Source organism: Lissotriton helveticus, chromosome 4_1 (assembly GCF_964261635.1).
Source record: "Lissotriton helveticus chromosome 4_1, aLisHel1.1, whole genome shotgun sequence".
Classification (NCBI taxonomy): Eukaryota; Metazoa; Chordata; class Amphibia; order Caudata; family Salamandridae; genus Lissotriton; species Lissotriton helveticus.
Genome location: NC_136063.1, coordinates 1466816252 through 1466836357, shown reverse-complemented (window position 1 = coordinate 1466836357; position 20106 = coordinate 1466816252). Strand labels below are relative to the sequence as shown.

At 44.9% G+C, this 20106-nt stretch overlaps 1 long non-coding RNA gene across 1 annotated transcript in view; it reads right to left on the bottom strand.

Annotated features, from left to right (window-relative positions):
- The window catches only part of LOC144827559 (uncharacterized), a 54979-nt gene that overhangs the window by 30701 nt on the left and 4172 nt on the right, over positions 1-20106 (bottom strand). Inside the window, exon 2 of the long non-coding RNA XR_013610246.1 lies at positions 3430-3970. This is a non-coding gene — a long non-coding RNA (uncharacterized LOC144827559). The remainder of the gene's footprint in view (positions 1-3429; positions 3971-20106) is intronic.

Here is a 20106-nt window from a genome sequence, read left to right as displayed (position 1 = left end):
TGTGTTTTTTCTGTTTTCCATTCTGTGTTCGATATGACTCTTGCGGTGTCCTGAGAGTACTGTTGCCTCGCGGCTGCGAGGATTGTGCAAACACTCGTATCCTAACTTCGTTTCTGGCGCTTAGCGTCAGAGTACTTGTTGTTCTTCCTTTCGTTTGGGTTGTTTTGTTTCTTCTTGGTGTGGCGGAATGCAGGGGGTGGAGTCACGTACCTCCGCATCACCGTCATGAACACATGACAAGTACTTGGTCTTCAGCAGATCAGAGGATTACAAATACCAAGGCGGAGGGTAGTAGTGAATCAACTACGCCCTGCCGTATTTGGGTTTTTTCATTTTGACTAGTGAAACATTGTGTCTCAAAGAATTATTTGCATTAGTACCAAGGAATTGAACTATAGCCTTCTGTGCAAAGGCCCTTTTTTTAGTTTTCTCACGGAATCCCTTTATAGAGCCTCAGTAGCAATGAGAAGGGGTAGGTTATAGTGAGAACACTGTTAATTCAAAAGGGAGGGTTCGATTCCATGTGTTAACCTGTTGTCATTGTGTTTGTACAGAATACATGGGAAGTCAGAAGACTCAGTAGGAAGGGCTGGCGCAAGTCATTCTTACAGGTGAATCATGCGTAGTGTTGATTAGTGAGAATATAATGAGAGTAGGGTTTATAATTTGCATTAACCTTTGTGTGCTTTTTATTTCAGCTTCTGTTCCCCTGCTGCCCCTTCCTTTCTTTTTTTTTCTTTTGGGTTTTTCCCCATTTGGGGTTTTTTCCCTCACCGTATCGTCTGAACACCCTGTGAATTACATTCGGGGTGTTCGGAGGGTCCGGAGGTGGAGCATTGTTGCTACATGAGAATCCTGCGGAGTGCAAGCTTGACACACGCACGGAACCTGGGCTTCATCCTGGACTCCTCCCTCTCCATGACCATACAAGTCAACGCCGTCTCCTCGTCATGCTTCAACATCCTCCGCATGCTACGTAAGATCTTCCGGTGGATCCCCACCGAAACCAGGAAGACGGTCACCCAGGCCCTCGTCACCAGCCGTCTGGACTACGGCAACTCGCTCTACGCTGGAACCACAGCCAAACTTCAGAAGAGACTCCAACGCATCCAGAACGCCTCGGCACGCCTCATCCTGGACATCCCCCGACACAGCCACATCTCCGAACACCTGAGAAACCTGCACTGGCTCCCCGTCAGCAAGAGAATCACGTTCCGTCTCCTCACCCACGCACACAAAGCTCTCCACAACCAAGGCCCAAGATACCTCAACGACCGCCTGACCTTCTACACTCCAACCCGCCAGCTACGATCGACCAGCCACGCCTCGCCACCGTCCCCCGCATCAGAAGAGTCACAACGGGAGGAAGATCCTTCTCCTACCTGGCTGCCAAGACGTGGAACTCCCTCCCCATCCACCTCCGCCTGACCCAAGACCACCTCTCCTTCAGGAAGCAACTCAAGACCTGGATGTTCAAGCGGTAGCGGACCCCCCTCCCCCAGCGCCTTGAGACCCTACGGGTGAGTAGCGCGCTATACAAATGCTTTGATTGATTGATTAATACAGGAAGTTTGGAGTAAGAGTGGGTACTATACCATTCATCCCCGAAAAAGATATACACACATTATCCCATGAAGAACTAAATAACCAAATACTATACTTTGAAATTTAAAAGCGTCAATATAAGTGATATAATTGATGTATTTTTTCTGTATTCTTAACATTTAAAATGAAAAATGAATAAGATATTAAGACATATATCCAAATAACATGCATTGCATTTAGAAAGGTGCAGAACTGAAAAATACTTGAAATGTGTCCCACTTGTAAATAGAACAATGTCTAACAAAGGTGAACTCCTGTATAGAATGAAGAACTACATGTCCCAGAAATCTATGGGAGGAGTAGAACTAGAAAAGAGTATAAACAGTTGCAGGATAGTAGTTACACCTACCATGAGCAAGGCCGCTAGGCTGAAACGCGTTGGTGTTAGACTGGGCACTGAATAAATCTATGAGAATTGGAGTTGCTGAGTGCAGCGTCTTTTGTACAAAAAAATTGATTTTGGCCATTGGTCTGGCCCAACGCCGGCACCCGCTGTGGAGCGATCCTGTGAGCTGACCACATTGCACCAATATATATATATATATATATGTAAATAAATATATATATATATATATATATATATATATGTGTGTATATTCACTTAAAAAACCATAGGTTTCAGGCATTATATAGTTAGGAATTAGCATTTAAAAAACCATTGAAATTGCTCCTGTATAGTTAGTTGTACTAACTATACTTCGCGCACCCGCAATCCACTGCTGATGATGTCACATATTACATCATTCATGACATGGTCAGTGACATCACAGTGAATTTCAAAGGTTTTTTAAATGCTAATTCTATTAGCGGATAAAGTTTAAGCAAAATTCAGCAAAATTATTTATTGTGCAGACCCCCCCTGCACTGACAGACGTGTTTTGCCTTGTGCCCGCAAGGCGAAAAGCATCTGCCTGTGCAGGAGGTGGGTCTGCACAATAAAGCATTTTGCTGAAACTACACCCGTGAGTGCTTTCCGTTTGGAGCGTAACAATGCATGCTTCTGTTGCTGAATATATATATATATATATATATATATATATATATATATATATATATATATATATATATATATATATATATATATATATATATATATATGCACAAAATAGACAGACTGCAACTCCAGTTCCCAAGAATGGAACAGACGACCAAACGAATCCAATATAAGGCAAAGAAGGTTTTATTGAGGCAAACTTAGCAGCAAAGCGAACTGACGCGTTTCGGGCAGATGCCCTTGATCACAGTCCAAGTATATCCAAGTTGAATGGCCCCGGTGAGGGCTCCCAAGCGCTCTCTTGGCGGTGCGTATCTGGTGCAGCAGAGCCTTTCTGCGTGTAAATGAATCCGTTTTTTTTGCGCGCACTCAAAAGTTCCAGCGCACTCCCAGCTCCTTCCACCAAAGACGACCAATACTCCAAACGTGCTCTCTGTTATTTTATTTTCATAACAGCATATCCAGCAGTGTTGCTGGATATGCTGTACCTATGCATGCTGGAACCTTTGCATGCGCGCAAAAAAACGGATTCATATATATATATATATATATATATATATATATATATATATATATATATATATATATATATATATATATTAAACAGTTTTAACTATTTCAATTTAACACTATTTCCTAATAAGTTTTATTTTAAGTCCCTAATTCCATGATTTTCAATGGAAGGGTTCTGCAGTAGTAGTGGTGGGCTATGTGTAGTGCTGGATTTACTACTGCCTTTTTTTCAGTCAAAACTTACATTCAGAGTTTGTGAATATCAAAAAGTAGTAAACCTATTTATAAGTGTTAACTTACTAAAAAGTGTAACTTACGTTTGGGAATCATGCTTGATGCGTTTAATGGAACACCAGTCAAAACATCTTGCTCGTCAGAAAACGTAACTTCCTGCTTTACTTCTCCCTCCAACAGAAAAGGTGTGGCAGACTGTAGTTGGTGGTGAGTTTCATGTGAAGATCTGGTCTGCTGCTAAGACAATTCGATTTTGAGTTCACTGCACTCAGTCATGAGTGCACTCACTGCAGCATTGAGAGGCATCTGCTTCAGTTTTTGTGGTGGTGCCAATGTTGATCCAGGGGTTATTCTTCTCCCAGCGACTTCCTACTCAAAAGAGGTTGCAGTAGGTAGGCTCTGTTGCTTAAAAAAGGATGAGGGCTTAATGCCAGAGGTGGAAACACCCTTCTCTGCACTGGTCACCTTGTTGGCAACATCCCTCCTTCTTTGGGGTCATCTTCTTTATGTATTCTACTGTTGGTCAACAGCACAAGCAGAAACACTTAGCAGAGAGGTCTTCGGAATTGAAGTGTCAGCTAATTCACAGACTTCTTTTGTTTTAGTCTGTCTCCTCTTATGTAGCTGCGGGCAATAACAAGCACGAAATAAGAGAGTGAGACTTGCCAACTTTTATCATTGCACTACATATTGTAGTCACCATCATCATGACAATATTATAAAAATCAATTACATTCATAATAATAATAGTTTATGTCCCTCAACGCCTCATAGGGATCTTATAGAAGAGCAGGGAGAGGCAGGCCACAATCTTTTAAATTAAGTAATAAATAACTGGTGTTCCTCAAGGCACATCAAGCGCAATGGAAAACAGGCAAAAATCAAATAATTTAAAACAACCATGTACTACAGGTTATTACAGTCAGCGATAAGGACAAATAAATATATCTGGAAAAATGCATTATAAAATAAACAAAAATAAAATCTGCCTCTTCTAATGTCAATGCTCCTGGAAAATGGCTTTTAAAAGTAGAATAAAATTAATATTAATCAGAAACGCACAGGGCAAGCAAAGAAGGAGGCCTGGAGAACGAATACAAAATGGCCACCTATGACACGCATACACACAAAGAGAATGTCTTGACAAAATGGTGATCTCCTCATGGCTGGCAAAGGAGGCAGCATGGGAAAAAAAGCAAAAATGTGTATCTATGAGACTCACACACCAGTTCCATAAAATATTGGTTGCCACATGACCAGCAAAGAATCATGGAAGATAAAGAGAACATGCTTGACTATTCATGCTGGTGCTGGCTGCTCCTTCTCTACCAACTAAACTTTGCAGTGATACAGGGAAATGATTGCACAAATAAACACCCAAAATGTGACTGGGCCCATCTGTGGCCCTTATTACAGCACCTGTAAAGCAGCAACAATAATGTAAATGAATATTTAACCAAGATACAAGCATACAAAATAATCTGGCAAATGTTTGTGCACACCACATCAATATCCTCTCCCTACACAGACGACACACAACTCATACTCTCACTCTTGGACAATACCCCCAACACAAGAAACAAGTTCACTACATGAATGACCAAAGTTGCTAACGGGATGAAAGCCAACTGCCTCCAGGTCACAACTGACAAGACATAGTACTCTTCGGCAAGAATTCCTCACCATGGGACTCCACCTGATTGCCGGCTAACCCAGACCCAGCCACGACACTAAGAACTACAGAATCATCATCTACAGCAAACTGGACATGACAGCAGAAGATAACACCATCACTGCATCCTGCTTCCACACCCTGAGGATGCTGAGGAAGATCTTGAAATGGCTCCCATGCAACACTAGAAAAACTGTCATTTGACTATGGGAACACCTTCTATAAAGGGATCACCAAGCAATACACCAGAAGACTGCAAACCATCCAGAACTCGGCAGCCAGACTCATCCTCAACCTCCCTGTAGGAAAAAGGGTTTTTGGTTGAGGGAGGTGTGAACCTTTCTCAAGCAACAACCACAGTCCCTGTCTCAGTGAACCACAAAAATTCAATAAATTAACCTGTGCTTAGCCTTCTGGTACCTTGGCACAACAACAATCAGGCTTAACTTAGCAGCAATGTGTTAGGAAATTATGGCATAAAAAAACGAAGGGGTCTATTAGGATGGCGGTCGGAAAATCACTCCGACCGCCATGGTAGGTGGAAAACACCGCCCGCTAGGACAACAGGAGAACCGCTGGTCCAATTAGTATGCCCCCGCAGTCGACATCCGACCGCGGCAGTCGCATCACGGCATTTAACATTGCGGGGGTTGATGCTGCCAGCAGCACCGCTGTGATGTCCATAAAAGCATGTCCTGCATGTCCATGCACTGCGTGGCAGGCACTGCACAGTGCCTGCCACCTGGTACAGGGACATGGTACCCCCCAGTGCACCCACACACCCCCCAACCCCAGAGACATTCTCTGCTTGCCTTTCCATGGCAGTCACACCGCCGCGGAAAGGCTAGCTACCGCCGGCAAGCCTGGCCCTGCACAGGCACCATTGTGGGATCCTGTTTTGCCAGCTAGGCTGGCGTGCAGACAGCTACTGGCAGAAAAGTGGCAGTCAGAAAATCTCAGCGCTGTGGTTGTCACCGGCTAATGGACCCGGCGGTTTTCCGGGTTGCGAGCTTGGGCGGATGTCCGCCAAACCGCCTGCCCGGTGGCGGCCATCCGTCCGCCGTCCTAATAGACCCCTTAGTGATGGATGGAATGTTTGAATTAATTTCAGACGCTAGCAATTGCTCATTGCCCCATACCTATCCATCGTTTTCACCCACCATGCCGCCTGAGTTTGGACCCAGCCATATGCAAATGAGCCATGCCCCTGCTCCATTTGGAAAACTTCAGCCCAAACTACCAGGCCAGGTTCTCCCTGAACTGGAAAACAAGCCACCCAGGAACAGTGTTGCCATTATTATGGGCTCATCAGCCAGGCATAACTTGATTCCAATGGCACAGTGAGCATAGGACTGGGCACACGTGTCACACTTAGGGCATAAAAAATCAAAGTGATGGATGGAATGCTTGAATTAGTCCTAGCCCCTGGCGATCCATTGGACAGCATCCCAATACATTGTTTTTCACCCACCACGTCACTTCAGTTTGTACCCAACCATATGCAAGTCAGCCTGGACTCTGCTCCAATGGGAACAGTCCAGCCCGAACTGCCAGGCCAGGTTCTCGCTGAACCGGAACACAAGCAACCCAGGACCGGTTTTGTGCTTATTTTGGGCTCATCAGCCAGGTAAAGCTTGATTCCAGTGGCACAGTGAGCACAAAACCCACATCTGGGCATACCTCCCACATGTAGGGCATCAGAAACAAAGTGATGGAAGGAATGCTTGAATTAATCTCTGCCTCTGGCAATTGCTGAGGCCGCCTCCCAATTCATCCAGGTTTTTATGCAGCACACAAACAGTAATAAAGTGAAACAACAGCACAAGAAAAACCATACACCAATTTAGAAATATAGAGACAATTGTAATAAATAATTTGACAACAAAAGGAATGGCATCCAATCAATCGAACCAGAGTTATACAATTTTAAAGTACTAAGTGAAAAATATAGCCTAAAAGATCGAAGCTCCAACCACTGACATCTAGTGGCGCGATGATGGGGCAAAGTGAAAAGTTAATGATTACCGCAATGGAGTGCGTTTTGGATACATAGGGTGGAATGGGCCCGGTCTCAGCTTACCTTCGGACTTAGAAGAAATTTTGAAGGAAAATATCTAAGAAGATAAAGTTAACAGGGCAAAGAAGCTGGCAGTGTCCAAGTAGGAAATGCCTAAGTCGCGCAGCCACAGGAGAGAGTCGCTGTGAAGATTTCTACGTTTGACATTTGTCACTTTTTTTTAAAGTCAAAAATCTTCAGCAGTACAAAGCTGCAGGCTGTAGCCAATGAGGGTACCATGAGGTTAGATACAATTCAGAAGAGGAACCGTTGAACAGGGTTTGCTGCTGCAGAGAAGAATGCAGTTGGAGCTACCGCAAACTCAGGTCAACCGACAAAGTACCTTCGGCTTCATCCCTCAACCAAGAGCACACCAGGAGGCACGTTTGCAGAGTGGTAGATAAAGGGGGCATGGCCTGTGTCCACCTCTCAGCAATCCCACTGTGTGGGGCTTACTGGAGGTAAGAGGTAGGCTAGTTGGCCCCTAAGGACCCGCAGCAGTGAAGGGCACTTCAATCCCCATTGAAGAGTGCGCCAGGGAGTGCGTTTGCGGAGTGGTGGGCAAAGGGGGCATGGCCTGTTATGAGAACTTAGCAATCCTGCTGTGTGGTACTTACTGGAGGTAAAAGGAGGGTTAGTTGGCCCCCAAGGACATCTTCGGAGGCCATGCACTCTTTCTCCACCACTCTGCAAACGCACCTCCTGGCAGACTACAGGATGGGAGATGAAGTCCACTTTACTCCGGAGGGACTATGGGGCCAAGAAGCCCTCTTTTTACCTCCTGTAAGTCCTATGTAGCCGAGTTCTTGAGCGGTAGTCGGAGGCCCAGCACCCTTTCTCTACCACTCTGCAAACGCAACTACTAGTTAAAGTAGCATGTTTCTGCACCTCTGACTTAGAGGTAGTTTTAATCCCCCCGCCCTATTATATATTAGGGCCTTACAGGGAAGGTCATGCCAATCACAGAGGTACCCCAACCCATAGGGTAACCTAGTGTATGTAGGTGTTTTTACTGTATTCTAAGTGTCATTTAGCATAGCACTGACTCTAGGCCTGGTTAGTCAGAGTTAGTTACCACCAGTACCCGTTAGCAAAACGTTGGGGGCACCGAAAGACTTTGCAACAAGGTCTCTTTCTGCACCTCTGTTGGTTCTTTCTGCATATCTGTTGCTTCTTTCTGCACCTGTCTTTGTCTTTCTGGACTTCTGTTGCCTCTTTCTGCATATCTCTTGCTTCTTTCTGCGCCTTTCTTTCTCTTTCTGCAAATTGTCCTACCTCTGTAGGCATACTTAGAAATTAGCATGTAAAAACTTTAGAAATTCACTGAAAAAACCATAGGTTTCAGGGACGTTATAGTTAGAAATTAGCATTTAAACAACCTTTGAAATTTACTTTCATATTTCACTTTACTAATTCAACACTAATACTTTATGGGTCCTGGAGTATCGTGCTACTCGCCTAAAAAGCGCTTTGATGCCTTTCTCAGGGGTAGTAAGCGCTATATACATTTACATATAGATTCATCAAAGTGCCATTCTGCGAATTTCTAATTGCAAAAAATAGCGAATAGCAATTTGAAAATCGCAGAATAGCATTCATGAAGAAATGCGACTGAAAAATGCGAATCACAATCAGCCACAATTTCCGATTGCGATTGTGCCACAATCGCTTAAATTTCGCAGAATCGCCCGTTTTCCATGTTGAAATTGCGATTTCGCAATTAGCGAAATCGCAATTTGCGATCTCGCTAACTGCGAGATCGCAAAAACGGGAAGTCGCATTTCGAGTCCATTGATGACATCACAACCAGGAAGTAGGCTTTTCCCTCCCACAAACAGATCACTGAGCCAGACAGTGGAAGCAGCATTGTGAAGAGCTCAACAACAGTGATTTTGCAGCACCCCAGCAGGACACATACCACCAACATGCCCCAGGAAGCAGCAGGGAGCAGTGGCCAAGGAAGGAAGAGAAAAATAAAGTTCTCTGAACAAGAACTTGAGTACCTCATAGAGGGGGTCTGTAAGGACCATGGACGCCTCTTCGGCAAGGACTCCCGGAGGGTGCCAGAGGCAGACAAGCGCCGGATCTGGCTGCGCATCCGCGTAAAAGTAAATGCAGTCGGGGTGACCCAGCGGTCAATCGACGACTTGAAGAAGCGCTGGTACGACCTGAGACGTCGTGCAAAGGAGCGCATTGCGGAGAAGCTTGGGGAGCAAGTTGCCACCGGTGGAGGGGATCCAATTGCCACACCCAACACTCCATTGGAGGACCTTGTCGAGGACACCCTCACACCAGAAGCCTGCGTGGGTGTTACTCAGCTGGACTCGTCCCGACCCAGCCAACAATCACAAGGTAAGTGCCATGCGACTGCGACCCCGTCCCCTAACAATGCCCATGACTCCTGAGCTAGCAATATGACATCCCCAGTAATGCAGGCCATGCACACCTGAAATGCCCCAATGCATTGTGGTAGTTGTAGTGTAATCATAATTCCCCAGATAGCCCAACACAGCCAGACCTGTCAAATCAAAGTAATTCCAAAAGCCAGTCAGGGAAAGCAAGCCTGTATGCAAGTAGCAACATCTCATGTGCAAGATACATATCATTAATCATGCACCCTTTTACATCACAGGTGCTGCCGACCAACCCAGCACTGACAGCGAAGCCTTACATATCGAGGAGTTACCGGAGGACACCGAGGGTGAGGGCCAAACTGACCAACAACCAGGTCCATCCCAGCCACCTGCAGTGATTCCACCACCACCACCCCGTGTGGACAGGGCCACCCCTGCAGCCACAGGTGTCCAGCTACCGCCCCAACAGACACCCACGGCAGTTGTACAGGCCACACCACCAGCGGCTAGGAGGCAGACGAGGCGCACAGCCGGAGCAAGATCCCAGTCCAGCGGACTGAGGCGCCAGCAGCGTCAAGCCTCAACAGGCACGGGCAGGGCACTCCATCTACCTGATCCTGGCCTGGCCATTGAACGCCGCATGCTGGCGGTACACCAAACACAGGCGCGTCACCTGGCAGCGATACATCTTCAGCTGCAGAAGACTTCCCACAATGTCGGACAGATGACCGCAGCTGTCCGTGAAAATAGTCAGCTGCTGGTAGCCCAGCAGGACATGACCCGCCGCCACCACCGCCAACTACTGGCCCGCCTGTCGGCCTACACCAGGTCAAACCACATAGTAGGCAATGCTACATCGCAACTTTCACGCAGACCACTTGCCATGCAGGGGCAAATGGTACAGTGTTGCCTGGATGTGGCCAGGTCACTTGAACAGCTGACAGCAGCAGTGCTCAGCATGTAGCCCACTGCCCATGGTGAACCAGGGAGGGGTGACGATGTCAGCGAGGACGCGTCGACCAACAGCAGCATGTCCTTGCCGCCGGTGCCTGAATGCCGCCGCAGCAGCAGGTCCACAGCAGGATCACAGGCCAACACCGTCCCTCAGGACCCTGAGAAACGACTCGGTGCGTCTGGACATAGGCGCCAGTGACACCTTGAACACTGTCTGTAGGGCCATGCTGGACACCTAAGCAAGCCCTCTACCCCTGCATGGGGAGGTATGAAGCAATACTGTCCTCATGTGACACCAAGGAAAACAAAGGCCACATTATTGTGAATTAACAATAAAAATGTATGGTCTCACTTAACTCCAACTCATGACATTATTACATTTGTCATGCATGAGTGCAGTGTTGTGTGAGGGGAATGGGTGCACTAGAAACAGTTAATAGTGATGTGGTTGTGGCGCCTGTGTACTTCTGCAGGATTTTCCCCGCGTGCATGATGCACATGTGGAGGTGGGCAGTTGTCCCCTTCCGACTCACTGCCAGATATCTCCACTGGTATCCTGCGCTTGGTAGCAATGTTGTGGAGTATTGCACACACGGCCACGATGCGGCAGCAGACCTCAGGCGTGTATTTGATGGCCCCACCAGTCTTGTGAAGTATGCGGAAACGGCTCTTCAAAAGCCCAAATGTCCTCTCAATGCAATTTCTTGTGCGTATGTGTGCAGCATTGTAACGCCGTTGCTGTGGTGTGGCAGGGTTGAGGTATGGGGTGAGGAGGTACTCACGGAGACCGTAGGCGCTGTCACCTGAAGGAAAGAAGCACAGGGTGAGGGCCTGTTCTGCGCAGATACATGATCACAGTGTACTATTTGGGGGCATGTGTACTTACCTAGTAGGTGTCCTTCGCCAAAGTCTCCCCTGGCCAGTCGTGTGTGCATGCCGCTGTGCCGGAATATGAAGGAGTCATGTGTGCTCCCCGGATATTGTGCCACTATGTCCGTGATGATTGTCTTGGCGTTGCACACCATCTGGATATTGAGGGAGTAGTAGGACTTGCGGTTGCGGTACATGTATTCCGTTTGTGCTGGTGGGCAGATGTGGATGTGGGTACAGTCAATGCATTCTGTTACATGTGGGAATTGCGCGATGTTGTAGAACTGAAGCTTGGTGTCATTCAAGTCCTGTTGGGTGGTCGGGAATGAGATGTAGTGGTGTAGCCGGGTCAGCATTGCCTCCAGGAAACTCCTTAGGCAGCGGGACATGGTGGGCTGGGATATCCCCCCTGCAACAGCGACTATCCCCTGGAAGCTTCCGGAGGCCAGTAGGTGCAGGCTGCACAAGACCTGGACATGGGTGGGCACGGCATTGGTCCTCCTTGTTGGGTGCTGCTTCATGGGGTCTAAGTCCCGGATCAGCTTGATGATCATTGCCCCATTCAGGCGGTACTTAGAGTAAATTTGCTCATCAGTTTGGCCCAGAAGGGTGACCCGCTGGCGGAATATTCGCTCCTGGATCCTGCGTCTGTTCCCTGCTGCTCGCTGTAGCCTTCGCCGCCTGACCACCATGTAGAGTCCTGGCATTGTGAGAGTCCTCATGCTCCAGCTGCGTATCCTTAAGTGTGTTTGGTCAGGCCTGCACCTGTTGGTAGTTTGTTAAAGTTTTTTTTCTTTTTTTCCTTACTGGTTTCCACCTGGTTTGGGTTCTCCTTAAATTGCGCGTCGCTAATAGCGAATTTCGGGGTTTTCGCATTTTGCGATTTAACTTGAATAGCGATAGCGATTATTTAGCGATTTTGCAAATTAATTCGCAGAATCCATGGTTTCTCGCAATTTCCGATTCGCTAATGGCCTTCTTCCTGGATTCTGCGAATTACTTTGCGAAATCGCAATTTTTCTTTAGCGAATTCGCAATTTTAGAGTTTTCACTATCAAGAATTGCTTTTCTTCAAATTGCGATCGCAATTGCTAATTCGCAGCTATTGCGATCGCAATTTGGCTTCATGAATCTGGCTGTTAATTACAATACAATACAATAAGTTTCAGGGACATTATAGTTAGAAATTAGCATTTAAAAAGCCTTTGACATTAACTGAAGAAAACATGGGTTTTAGGGACATTATAGTTAGAAATTAGCATTTAAAAAACCTTTGAAATTCACTGAAAAAAAGGTAAGTTTCAGGGACGTTATAGTTAGTAATTTGCATTTAAAAAACCTTAGAAATTCACTGAAAAAATCATAGGTTTCAGCCACAGTATAGTTCGAAATTAGCTTTTTAAAACCTTTGAAATTCACTGAAAAAAAACATAGGTTTCAGTGACATTATAGTTAGTTGGACATTTCACTTGTACAAAAACAGAGAAATTCAGCCGTTATAGTTAGTTCAGCTAACTATAACTCGCAGCCCCGCAATGCACTTCTGATGACGTCACATATTACATCATTCATGACATGGTCAGTGATATCACTAATGACATCTCAAATGACATCACTGATTACATTATCCATCACCTACTCTAAAATACAGACTACAATTTTCCAAACTATATACACACCAATACCAGTTATTACATACCCACTCACTGATTCCTAGGTCTACACACACATCCACTTAATCACCTATACAGTCACTCATACATGCAGTCCCTCATCAATACAGCGCACTCATATGCACTTATACACCTATAGACATACTCACACACCACCACTCACCCATAGTTACTCACACACCTAGTCAGTCATGCAAAGAATAAATCACACTCCCATTTACTCACCTATACAGTTATACAAACACCACCTCACCTATTCATACATATACTAACACATACTATTATACTATCACTGATACAAGCACACATTCATCCATACAGACACTCTAACAATCACTCACTCTCACATAGTCATTTATATACTCCAACACTCATGTATACTGCCTTTCACATATTTAGATACTCACACATGTACCACTGAGACATCCATCCACTCACCAACACAGCCATACACACATTCACCCACCCATCCACCCCCTCACAGATGCACTCTTGAACCCATACACCTAGTGAATCACCCTCTCATACAACCATTCAGGCAGTCATACACCCCCACCCACCCACACAGACACTCAGGGACCCATACAGATACTCAGACAACCAATCAATATCCCATATAGACACTCATGTAGCTACTCACCAACCCATGTAGCCGCTTACACACCAACTGACAGACTGATACAGACATTTACACAGTTTAGTCACTAACCCAGAGCTTTCCAAACTCCGTGTTGTGACACGGTACTGTGTCGCCTGCAAATGGTTGGAGTGTCATGGGATGACGTCGGTACTGCGACGTTCGTACGCCAGACGTATGTGGAGAAAAGAAGAGACCGTTAGGCGAGCGTGTGCATGTCGTGTGCGCGCTGCACATGAGAAGTTTTGGGGATGAGGAGGAAACGGCGCGCCCGGAGAACAATCCGGTGGCCGCAGCGTAAGAAGGCCTTGACATTCTTGACCTTCTCACAAGTACGGGTGTTCAAGTTTCTGAGGGAGGGCATAGTGCGCGCCTTTCTGCCTGATGTGTTGGGAACGAATGATGGTCTGGCTCTGTGTTTCAGATAACACAGCTGGCCGCAGCCTCAGCTGAACCGACCAAGGCAGATAGTTGCCGCTGGGGTCACTGGCGGCCAGCTGCTTGACTTAGCAGAGCTGCTGGCCCGACTCGTGAAAAGTCGCCGACACACCAGACCACGCTGATGCAGCTGGCTAGCACTTATGATGATTGAATCAGAAGAACTGGAACGCTAGTTCACCAAATGCCTGCCACATGACTTCAAGTACTTGTCATAACTTCTACTATTTTGGTTATATATAACACAAAATAAATGCTAATAATATCAATAAAATAAAAATATTTAATGCTGTGTCAGAACACGCGCGATCTCGTTAAGGCTGTTTGGGGCACTTTAATCCGTCAGCCCACACAGACCCCATGAAGGGAATGCCCGACATGAAGTAGACTACAGAGTTGGGGTGGGTGACACACACAGCGAGTTGTTAGTCACTCGGGGCATCACTGTGCGCTGCAAAGATCCTTACGTTTTCACATCATTTTGCCGATCACTTTTTGGTTGCCTTCGGTGCGGTCTAGCAGGGCTGGTTGTCCGTTTTATCCTTCTCTGCAGCTAATATTGCTGTTAATGCCATTGAGTTGGACAAGGAAGCACTGCAATACTGTGCCTATAATTAACTTTTCAGCTCACCTAGAAACAATTATTACTAATTTTCACAATGGCAATAAGTAGAATGTAGCCGTTAAAGACATATGGCTATCTTTACTTGTTTTATTTGCTGGAGTTCATTAAGAAGTGACGTACGTATCATACATTAAACTGCTTAAAATAAGTTTCTTGTTGTGTAAATGGTTGTAATGTGGGATATTTATATGTTTCCCTTCTCTTCATTCCTTCATTTTGCTTGTTACTTATACTCGATCAAATGTCACTCATAATCGCACTGAAATTATGAAAATGTCACACGTGGCAATCTGAAACCGTGGCAGCTATAGTTTCCCAGCTGTGCTGTGTTTTTCCCAGCTGTCATTTGAGGTGTTCCTGAGAAAGTTTGGTGACAGGAGAAATTATGACTCATCTCAATAACAAAAATGAGCATCTTAATTTGGAACAGTACTTGTCATTAACTCGAAGGAATTTTGCATTCAGTGTATCTTCTTTAGAAAGTGCAATGGATAAATAAAAACAAGCACACAACAAACACACACCTGCATGATACAGTACGACGTGGTTTTAAAATAGATCGCAAAATCTTCTAGGTAAAAACTATTAGCTGTCCGGGTCCAATCAGCGAAGAGCTAAAAATGATTGCGTCAATTTTTAGAAAGGTGCAAAGTTTTATATATAAGAAGCAGTAAAAAAAGAAAAAGGGTTTCCGTCACAAAAACAATTCTCTTTCTTGTCATCTTTTTCCACATTAAAAAATGCAGAGCTGCATTGGAAATTAACCCTGCAATCCCCAAAGTTTTGAAAGGCCCTGGCTGGCAGCAGGACTCTCATGCATTGGGCTAGTTTGTTGTCATCCTCAGCAATACTCTGTTTGCTGGCTTGGCAAGCTGCCCAGGTATTGTTGTTCACGACTGAGCGTCGATGTCACAACACATGGGCACAGAAAAACAACACTAAATTTAGAAGGCAGGACGTGAGTTTAGTCTCCAATTAATCTGGCAACAACAAAACATTAGTTTCACCTCGTATGACAGCACCTCAAATTATTTTGCTAAAGCGCTTGTGAAACAGCACGTGTCACATTTCTATAGATTTGTCTTTAAAATTGAACATTGTTACATTAAAAAATAGGTACATTGAAGTTACCTTTACAATGGTGTGGCTGGGGGGGGGCTGTCCGCCCCAGGCAGCTCTTTTGGGGGTAGCCACCTAAATGAAGCTCACAAAATTGTGGTTTATGCCTTGCGCCTACGCTTGCCTTTTAGACATAGGTTGTGCATTAGAAGTCGATGTTCATGCTTTATTTTTTCATATATTTTATTTTTACTTGTGAAGTTTGCCATTGTCATTATAAAAGCAGGCAGAAGTTGATGCACAATTTGAGTTTCTGATACAGATATGTGGTTCCTCTGGCTATTTATTGTTTGGTAATTAATGTTCATGCCCAGGCAGGTTGCATTTTGCCACTTCAATTCTGCATGATGTCTGGTACAGTCGCCATCTCTCTTGACCTTAACATGGAATAAAACCCAATCCAAGATTTGTTCTTTTTAAGAGGAGGTCTTTCTTCAAATTCATAGTGGTCTTGACCCAGCTATATCCCTTCTTCCAATGCAGACATTCAGAAAATGCCACTATTACAACTTGTTTTCCGTTTTAGACATTTACTGTTAGGATTTGGGAAGTTGATGCACAAACCTTTGTGATCTTTTTGACCCGGACTCATCACTTGCTCCGTATTTTTTTTGGGTGTAGTTTTATATAGCGCAAACTAGACCTAAAGGTATCAGAGCGCTTTGTTCCACTGCACGTAACTGGTGCTCATGTAGTCAGCTATGCTTAATACAAGTTTCCAGACATTTCTTTGAATTCAGGCTGCAAGAGACCTCCTTGCTTCCTTATATTTAGGAACAAGAGGGATGTAATATGCCTGGATTACATTACATGCTCAAAGAGAAAATTACATCACAGAATAAGACGTTTTATTGGAAAGAACCGCTATGATTTATGAAGAATGCGGTATGCAACTGTATATATGCTGTTCAGACTCGCACACAAGGCTCTCCACGACATGGGCCCCAAGTACCTCAACAACCGCCTCACCTTCTACACTCCCACCCGCAATCTCCGCTCGACCAGCCTCGCCCTCGCCACCGTCCCACGAATTCGCAGAGCCACTGCCGGAGGAAGATCCTTCTCCTACCTGGCGGCCAAGACATGGAACTCCCTCCCCACCCACCTACGGCTGACCCAGGACCATCTCTCCTTCAGGAAACAACTCAAGTCCTGGCTATTCGAGCAGTAGCGGATGCCTCTCCCCCAGCGCCTTGAGACCCTAGCGGGTGAGTAGCGCGCTATATAAATTCGCCTAATTGATTGATTGATAGTCGTGTTACTCTGTCACTCACTGGACATTGTTACAGGTTTCCCACAAGAGAATGGTCCATGGTTAATCAGGAAAATTCATAGCACTTTATCCTGCTTCACTGAGAAATCTCACTACTAGGAACTTAGGGTGAAGTCAGATTTTCAGGACATTCTTGGTGCAGTGTTTTTCTGTGACTGAAAACATCAGTCAGAATTACAGCACCCTTCCATACTTCCAAAACATTGGTAACTATATTGCCTGTATTTTATAGCACTTAGAAACAGCCACATTCAAATTGTAGCGCTATATTTAAGGCGTAAATTCTCTTTTTCTTTCCAGTCTGCCCTATTTTTCATTTTTGAATTCTTCTATTTTTGCACAACATTGCCTTCAAGGTCATGAACATATTCCACACCACCTACATTTGCTGTTGGTGGGTTCTTCAGTAGCTTGCAATGCATAAAGGCAGAAAGATGGAATTAACATGTTTGCATTTACTATTGTTGGCAAAGAAGAGAGTCACATTTACCTGGATGGGCCAGGATGTGTCTAATTTCGACATTTGGCAGAGGGATGTGTGTGAGTAGGTAGGTAGGCAGTGGCGGAGGAAGTACGCGGAGGAAGTTCACCTCCGTAAAATGTAGACATGATGATAAAGTGGAAGTTGATCTGGAGGTTTGGGGGGTGCTGTCTTTGTTAGAACAGATTCACAATTGCTTTATTAACCTTCTGCTTTCTCAAATTTGCTTGAAAATGCACCATTTGCTGGAGGGTAACTAAAGTGTTTGTTGGTTTATCAGGGGGGTGGGTGGGGTTAAAACAGAAAAGCAGATGCTCGGAATGCTCCTTAGATGCCCACAATTGTACATGAGTCTGTATTTACAGTTCATTGACGCAACTTGCCGCCCGACCTCAGGGGTGTGGGCTAAACGGCTGTGTGTTCCTTCCTAACGGTGAGATGCGACAATATTGGTGAATAACTGAAATAACTGATTGATTGCTGGTGGCTTCCTGTGAATCTGCAATACATTTTTTTTAAAGAAAATGCACCATTTGCCCACTATATTTTCGAAATTTTCTCGGAGGAAAACGCCCCAAAACCCCCCTTAGGTGGTTGAAGCTCGCTTGCTACGCTCGCTCGCATTACCATGTAACTAAAGCAGGAATGTCTAAAAAGTGTTTTCACCAACACGAAAAGTTAGGAAAGCTGTGCACTAACCCATGCATTGACTAAGACATGTTTAATCACTCACTTATACAGTCAGTCACACACCTACTAAATCATCCGTTCAGACACTCATACCCCCACTCATTCCTCAATACACCTTGACAAATATATATATAAAACATATTTAAACTTTACAGAAACACAGTCACTGGATGATGTCATCAGTGATGTCATTTGAGATGTCATCAGTGACGTCATCAGTGATGACACTGACTAATTTCTAACTATAACGTGGCTGAAACCTATGGTTTTTTCAGTGAAGATATATATATATATATATTCCAAACACAAAGTGATCCAGCAGGTCATGAGAGCGCTCAACAGCGTGTGCAGCGCTCGGGGGTCGGATCCAGACCCTTAAATCATTTTTTTGCGCAAAAGGAGCGGCACACCCAGGATATTTTCAAAGCTTGTTTATTAGAGCTTCACCCCACCAACGCGTTTCAGCCTCAACAGGCTTTGCTCACGTGAGCAAAGCCTGTTGAGGCTGAAACGCGTTGGTGGGGTGAAGTTCTAATAAACAAGCTTTGAAAATATCCTGGGTGTGCCGCTCCTTTTGCGCAAAAAAAAAAATATATATATATAGCCTGCTTGCCCCCGTGCAAATGCATCCATCCTCAAACATATATGTTTCACATACACACGCACATATATGTATAAATCACTTAAATTTACCTGTGATGTAAATAATGCCTCTTGCAAAGTAGTAAATATAACATTAAAAATGTTTAACATCAGTTTTTCTGTCTCAACTACCTTGATGCCAAGCTGAGTGAACAGCTGTCCTCTACCTCAGTGTAGGGTGCGCCACCAGGCTGTACTGCTTGCCAGGCCACAACCTGCTGCCAACAAAGACAAACACAGGCACCACCAAGAGGTGGACAGTAAATAACGGGATGGAGGTGGAACGAATGGGGAACACGGATGAAATACAGCAATGCAGGAGCAGGCTGAAGTCAGACTACTGCTTCCTAAACAAAATGGCTGTGTGCATGCATCACACGTCATGCCATTCCACACTATTTTTTAAAGCAAAATCTGTCTTCAAGTCATTTTTTGTGTGAGCAGCAGGGAGCTGCATTTTGCGTAATTACCTGTAAATGTAATATTTTTTGGGAGTATTTCACCTAATTATGCTTGCAGTAATTATGTACATTTCACATAACCTTATGCCTTTTCCTATATCGCTGGAGCCATTCTTTCCCAAAAGAATCCTGATACAGGCGCTCTGCATCTAGTGGCATACTTCTCAGAAACTTTAATACCTTTGGGGATCAATTATATCGTGTATGATCATGAACTCCTCACCATCAAAGAAGCCCTGGCTCACTGGAAACACTATTTGGATGGGGCTCAACATTGCATAACTATTTGCAAGTATCACAAGAACATAGGTAATTTTAAGTCCATGAAATGTATGAATCCTCATCATGCAAGGTAACCCCTTTTTTCTCAAGGTTTGATTATGAGAACACATATAGCCAGGTAACCGTAATGGAAAGCCAGATGCTTTGTCCAGGTAAGGGGAGGAATAGAAACCTGTAATCAGCCCATCCTCTAAATTGATACTTGCAGGAAGAAGTATTGAGGGCACAGAGACCTTTTTATACCAAGTAAAAGAAACTTATCAAGCCCTCAATTCCCAAGAATCGGTGCCACAAGCCTCAACAAAAAATATAGAATAGCTTCTTTGGTATCTTTATCCCTGACCTTGATTTACAAAGACTCGGGATCATTCCTCTCCAGTTGCAGGATATCCAGGGATACAGAAAATCAAGGAACTCATCACTTGTCAATTCTGGTGACCAGGTACGAGGAGAGGTATTGAAAAATATGTACAGCATTGTATAACCTAGGCTGAAATTAAAGTGCCTAAATGCCAGTTAGATTACTATCACCT